Source organism: Pinus tabuliformis, chromosome 3_2, assembly GCF_031772625.1.
Source record: "Pinus tabuliformis cultivar Carrire ecotype Pingquan chromosome 3_2, CPIR1, whole genome shotgun sequence".
NCBI lineage: Eukaryota > Viridiplantae > Streptophyta > Pinopsida > Pinales > Pinaceae > Pinus > Pinus tabuliformis.
The window spans coordinates 1,138,182,587-1,138,190,015 of record NC_142302.1 but is presented as its reverse complement, the minus strand read 5'-3'; positions in this window follow the sequence as shown (position 1 = coordinate 1,138,190,015).

Sequence of the window (7,429 nt, the reverse complement as noted above, 5' to 3'; positions counted from 1 at the left end):
CATATATGAAGTTTCAGATGGCAGTGGTGTAGAAAGAAAACTTCCAAGAATTATTTCAAAAGTGATATAAAGGTTGTGCTACGAAAACACTTTTCTTTCCAAGAATTATTTCAAAAGTGATATAAAGGCTGTGCTACGAAAACAAAGTATTTTCGTAGCACAGTCATGTTTCATCCTTTCCTCCATATTTTCGAATTTCCTTTTTGCACAGGTGGAAAATGAAGTTTTTATGGATTATTAATGCATGCCACATGTACACTAGCAAAACTACTTGAAGATAAGCGTAAAGGATTAAGGGCCTTAAAAGGAGGAACTCTATCTCCTAGTTTTCAGGACAGTTAGGTCATGACTCAGCAAGTTTTGCAACATCACTGTGGAAATCATCAAGCTCGAAGACATGGGTTGGAAGCTGATTAAAGAATGTATTGAAGTCATAGATAAGGTTGTTGAAAGCATGTTTTAGGAGTTTCACTCCTATTTGTACTAGGACTCTTAAAGACAACAAGCTGTTAAGTTGTAATTAAGTAGTTTGTTATATGAATAGATAGGTGTCAGTGTTAGGAATTCAAATCTAGTTAGTAGTTAGATTTGGTGTCAGTTGTAAAGTCTAATGGTCTAGCCACTAGGTAGACTTTTTGTAAAGGCTAGATGCCTATAAGTATGTAAACTTCGATGTACAGTAGGGTTGGTAATTTCATTAGCAAAGGAAAGTTGTGTTATTGTAATAAATTGTGGTTTTCATACTTAATACAAAGATCAGTTTGACTACTCAAGATTCACAAGGAGTTTATGTGTTTTATGTTCTTATGGCCTTGTTCAATTACTTATTTGCAGTGGTATGAGCCTGTGATACTTATAATTCATTGGAAAATTCTCTAACTTCCTTCACATGCTTGTAAACTGTGTTGCTTCATTGTGTTAATGTTTTATTTATAAACCCAAACTCTAAGTGCCTTGACTTCCATGTTTTGTTGAAGATCATCTTGACTCCATAGCCCAATAGATGTTTGCTAATCTTTGATTCAACCAGTCAACCAATTATACATTTGTCCATTTTTTCATAGAGTTAGCCATCTAATCATTAATAAAAAATATTAAACCTATTGAGAGAGCCCTCTTAGGTTGAGGAGGCTAAGCCTCAACCAAAAGATTGGTTTGAAAGAGTTACTCAGAGTCTACTTGATCGCAGCCTATCAGGGTTAGATTTTGTGATAACACGATGCAAGAGAGATTTTGTTGTCTTGGAAAATTGCCTGGTTGTGACATAACCAAAACGACGAACAAAGATATTTTGGAGCTGCCATCCAACATCTCATGATAATGGATTCCTTTTTTCTACCGAAATGGTACGAAGATCGCTAATGAATGAACATCGCAAATCAATCCATTGGGATGGAGTGGATTTATGTTAACGATTGAAGGGAAATTTTCTAGGTTCCAGAGAGAAGGGGCACTGGAAATAAAGGTGCTTGATACTTTCCTTCGCCTTACCACAGAGAACACATCAAGAAGGACCCTGTATGTTTCTCTTTTTAAGGATTTTTTCCATTAAAATTTTCCTATGTACCAGTTCCCAACAAAAGGTATAGACCTTTGGGAGCCCATCCTTGTTCCAAATCTTCTCCATATCCTTAAAGAAGGCGGGTAAGAGAGGTTTTTAAGGAGGAGAGAATATCCTTCCTTCACATAGTAGCAATGATTTCCCCTCCTAACCATGTGTGTGTTATCTAGTTTGTGCATTGCTACTGGCACAAAACCTTTTATATGCTTTTGTAGATCATGCCAATGGTGTTGTAGATGATTTGGGCAATCTATATTTCTCCATCCATTCCATGTTCCATTTATATCCTAGCTGCAGATATCAACTAGGTGGGTTATACCCTGCTCTCTCATCCATTTAGCTAGTTCCTCGACCCTATGGTTTGTTGAGGCTAACTCGTTTGAGGGGGAGTGATCCTTCCATAAATGAATACGTTCTCCATTACTCGACTGCCATCCCATATGCTACAGCAAGAGGGGTGCCATCGACATGCATAACTTCCATATTTTAGTTCCTTTCCCTTCCCATTAAATCTCGTAGTCTTTGGTTGCAAGTCGAGGACTCTAACACACCCTTCTTCCATAAACAAGATAAAGCAAGGGAGGTGAGAAATAGAATCAAATAAATTGTGCCCGAAGGATGACATAAGGTAAGAACTTCTGAGAATATTATGGAGGAGGTTACTTGCAAAAGTTGTTTTACAAACCTCCTGCTAAGTGTCTCTTTTTCCTAGATTTGTGGCATGCCCTTCATAAGCCTTGATCTTATCAAACTTATTTATTCAATGCTCCAGAGCTCATTCTTCATATCAATCTTGGAGCTCTGACATCCCACATCGCATCTAGGAGCATTTGACTCATTCAACTTATCTTTTTTTGAGTAAGTCTGCTTTTCATATCTTTTGCTACTTCTCTGTTGTTTTTATATTTCAGTTTATGTGACTCTTGTTTTCTTGGTTTTGTTGAGCGCTTGCTGTTGTTTTAATGCATGTTAGCTTGTAAAAGCAATGTTTCAAGTTTTTAGTTGCATCTCACTATTGTTGCATGCATGGCATTGTTTCTGCATTGACGGTCGTCGTTATGATGAATCGCTTCATAGACTTGCTTGTTTTCCCATTTTCTGAATCCTGCACTCACTATTTGAAAGCATGATCATTTACTCTTGTTTTCACTCAACTTCTACATGCATTCAGACTTTTCATGTTTTTAGTTGTCTATTGGTGGGTCTGGGTTGAGTTGGCTGGACCTTGCCTTGCTCGACTTGCACTGCACATTTTCAAGAGTTAAGGCTCTACCTTCCTCCCAGAAATTGTGAAAATCTAGCCCAGTACTGGCCTCCAGGCTTTCTCTGTGCAATTCTAAGAGGCAGTGCCTTGCTAGTCCCAGAAATTGCACGAAGGCATTTTTTTGGTTGTAGCCATTGTTGTCCGAAACTACGCATTGCACAGTTTCAGTCCTCAGCAGGCCAAGCTTATTGACAAGTTTAATCCTCTCCCCGGACATAGACGATCCCTCTAGCCCAATGAGTGGGTCGAGCAACTGAAGTGACAATCAATTAGACATCTTCCTATATTATAATTGAAAAGTAGAATGAGAGAGATGACCTACCTCACTCTGATGCTATTCCGATTTCCTATGTTGAGATCCTCGAATCGCTTGTGTCACATAATTGTTTCTAATTCTTTTAGCGCTTATGTACTTGCATAAGTGATCCAGAGACAAAAAAGCATGCCAAAAACAATAGCAAATCCAATAATAACCTACTTAGCCGACCAAGGAATGCCAAGCTAATACATACATGAACATATATATTTTGCGAAGATGAACCAATAGTTGTATATTATTTAAAGTATAAAGGGAAGCTTACAACCATAGCCTTGATGTTGAAAGACTCTCCTTGAGTGGTAATCCAAGTCCAAGCCAAGAAATTCTCCAAACACTCCTTCTCCAAGTCTAATGCATGGCCTCTAAGCACAAGCTCAGCATAGGGGTGGAAATGGACATAGATCAACCATTTGGGAACGGGAGAGGAGGAATTTATAGGCTGGGAGAGGGAGTTAGGACTTCTCCAAAGATATTATTAGGCCCACATCTCAAGGAGGTAGCTCATAGGGATGAGACCAAGAGGTCAAATTAGGAGGATTCGACCTCATTTATGTGAAACCACCTCCAACTTGCCGCTTTGGAAGCTTCTAGATCACAAAGATTTTCATCCTCTTTGGGAAAAGTTCCTTTTTGAGACCATCGCGGGTATGAAATGGAACAAAGTGATGCCATCATTTTCTTAACACGATGCAACAGGTGATCATCGCGGTTTTGAGCTTCATAAGGGTGATGACCCTCATTTTAGGGTTTTAAGAGCTATTTCTTCAGGGAAAGCTCCAAATGTTTTCCAAGAAAAGTTAAAGGAGGGATATGAACTATCTACATGGATGAGTATATTGTATAATAATCATGTTTTAGGAACTTTAGGGTATGTCATAGGGAAGTACAGGAAGCGTGAAAAAATATTGTGTAATAGATGCCCCCTAAAGCATGAAGGCAGAACGAGGAGTGTTGGTTGAGATGCCTTACAAGCTTTTGGCAAGGACGAGGACACGTACGGTCAGGATACCTACAAATCAAGGATGCATATACATATAAATATCTGAGATAAAGACAAGGATCTACGATATGGACGCAATCATCTGGATGATGAAGACTATATGAAAAGATCCATGGTATGAGTGCAACCATCCAAATAACAAGGATCATCATAAATATAAAGTCTCACGGTATGGTCACAACCATCCATATAGTAGAAACATGTGTATAATCATGAATGACATATAACTCCATGTAGCATGAGTCATAACAAATAATACTCAGGGTCTTGCTCTCCATCTCGACCTGATCAATGTATGAATCCTAACATGCGAATAAAAGTGTTGAAGTCGAACATGGTATAAAACCACCTGATTACCGGCCTGATGTTTATCGTTAACAGGTACAAGAGAAACCAACAAAAATGACAATGGATATCAAGGTACAACAATACAATATGTGAATGTGATAATGAATATGAAGTCGAACACTCGTTGAATGGCCTGATCGAAAGCCAATAATGAAGACCTGTTGTCGGATGCGAAGAATTGACCATTAGGGCATGCTAGCTCTAAGGTATTGAAAGGGAGTTCCTAAGTCATCTTCTTGGATAATGAGCTAAAGTCGACAAGAAGTGACCTGTCGAAGGTGGGAAATGATGAATCCCCCATCATCGAAACGAAACAAGGAATAAAGTGGAATGATATTCAGGACTGTAGCAATGAATCAAACAATGTATAGGTAAATAATTACAGATTGGACTTCTCTTGAACATATTGGTGACACGACTTTGGAGTGTGGAAACATATGACTTGACATAGGATTAAAGGTCATGATGACAATGTGGAATAGTAAAATGAGAGGCAAAATGGATCACCCAAACCCAGGAGCACAAGTGACTGAGTGAGGATATCCCAAACCCGACACGAGAGTAGAAGAGTGTCATGTTCAAGAGTGACATGCTGCCTATACAAAGGATGTCTAATCTTCATTTTTCCTCGCTATTTCTAGCAAGTACCCCAATTATTCTTATCAAAAGCTTGAAGGGGATAGCATATGCTTGTCATGTAAGTTCAGTTTTTGAATGAATCCATCCTAGTAAGTTTTATGAGCCCTAGGAAGGAGAAGCTCAGTCTCATCATGGTGACAAGTATTTCTTTGCAAAGTTTTAATGAGCTCGATGCAAGAATAGCTCGGTATCTTTTTCATGTTTAGAGAGTTTGAAAAAGAGACGAAAAAAGAAAACTCCACCATGTCCCTTTTCATAATTTGTCCCTCAAATTTGAAAAGGTAGAAAACAATATCCAAGGGAACCTCTTGACCATGTCAACCAAGGTGTACCTTTTTTGTAAATGGTCAATCTCAGCTCGAAAAAGGGGTAAACGTATATTGAGGTTACATCGATTCATTTACTTTAACGAGTTCAAAACAACAAGTACTGGACAATATTTTTAGTTTTCGAGAGTCAGAAAAGAGTTGAAAGATGACTCAAGGGGGGTTCCTTTTTCATTTGTTTAATGAGTTCGAAAAAGGGATAAAATAAAACTCTCAGAATCTGTTAATAATGATCACTGTTCACATGGAAGGCACCTGTAACTATACAAGAAACATACCCATCACCGATATCAAGAGAAAATATTAAAATATTACAAAAAATAGTGACAAAATGACTTTCAAAAATTATAAATACGTAAAAGTAATTTTATTTGTTACCATTTTACCAAACTGAGCTCCGAAAGTGCTTTTTGTGCCCTAATTCTCTTGATTTTATAGTGGCTGCTGTGGGAGATCTAGGGTACCATTTCACAAACCGTCTGCGACATGTAAGAGCCTCATCCCTGCTCTTGCATTTTATTACTTTTTTTATGCATTTCAAATGGTGATTTTTATGCTAGAAAGGGGGATTTTTAAAAGTTCAGGGCGTCGACAACCATCGTGGGTATGGTTATTGGACTTGTGATGGTCGTGATTGAGCCTAAAGGCTCGTGCGATGCCATCACATTGCTTGTAAAAACAAGCGTGATGGTGCTGAGGGTGGTTTTTAAAGAAATAAAACTCCCTTTTAAGCAAAAAATGATGTTTTTGATCCATGAAAAAAGCATTAATAAGTGTTTAAATGTTGATTTGCAGGAGAATATGGTCTTGGAGTGGAAAGAAAGAGGCCATGAGGTCGAAGATCATCAAGAAGCTCAAGATCCTGCATGCATAAATGCTCTGAGGGATTGCAGACTGCTAAAATTCTTCAGGACCACAGGGTTGAGGGCTCAGATGGAGTTGTTGCCCTATTTGATCAGTCTATGGGATGTAGATCGAGATATCTTCATCATAGAAGGCCAAGAAATATAACTGGAAGAAATGGATATCTACTTCATCATGGGATTGTCCCGACGAGGGGAAGTAATTCGACTCTTTGGATCTCGCCAAGGAGGGGAGAGTACGAGGGGTTTAGTCTAGAGGTATTGTCTTGGTGCCGAAATAACCGACGGAGGTAAGGTGAAGATTGCTTTTGAGAACAATTTTGTTCACTATGGCACATGTGTCTGGCACGCAAGACATGAATGAGGCTTCAAAATCCCAGTTCCAATATGCTATTGCATGCTTGACCCCCACCATCTTCAACTGGTGTGGAGGCCTTTTGGAAAACATGAAATGTCAACTGACCAAGGGGAAGCATGGACACTTGAAGAAATTCGGGTTTGGTTCTATACTGGTGACCTTCTTTTTGGAGCGAGTGCCCCTATTCTGGTATCAGTGGGCAGAGGTACCAGATCCTTCCCCCCGAGATCCGAGACTCATGAGATGGAGCCAGCTCATGCCTCAAGGAGGCACGGGTCAACATATGCATTATCCACCACAGTTCTTTGCTTGGATAGAACACCAACTACTCGTGGTAGATGACTACGCTTATGCTAGCACAAATTTTAGGTGGGATCCAGATCTACCTTTGCCACCAGGCGAACAATGGACCGATGCAAGTAAAAACTTGTTTTTTGGATTTTTTCAAGTTTTATGATTTTTTTGTAAAATGTAAACTGAGACTCAACTTATGATAAATGTGTAGACGTGGGATAGCCCCTGAGGCGGAGTGCTGCTATTTTTAGTGGAAATGTCCCCTGTTGTAGCTCCGAAGACCACGTCTCCTCTTGCTCCGCTTTGGCCATAAGTCTGACCTAAAAAATATTACTCTCGCATCTATAATTGCATCGGGTCCTAATCCAAATGGATCCAAATATGCTCTCTAGGTCTTCAAAATCTCGTAAAATCATGCCAAATATCAAAACAACCGCATGAGAAGAGCCCTTAAAAT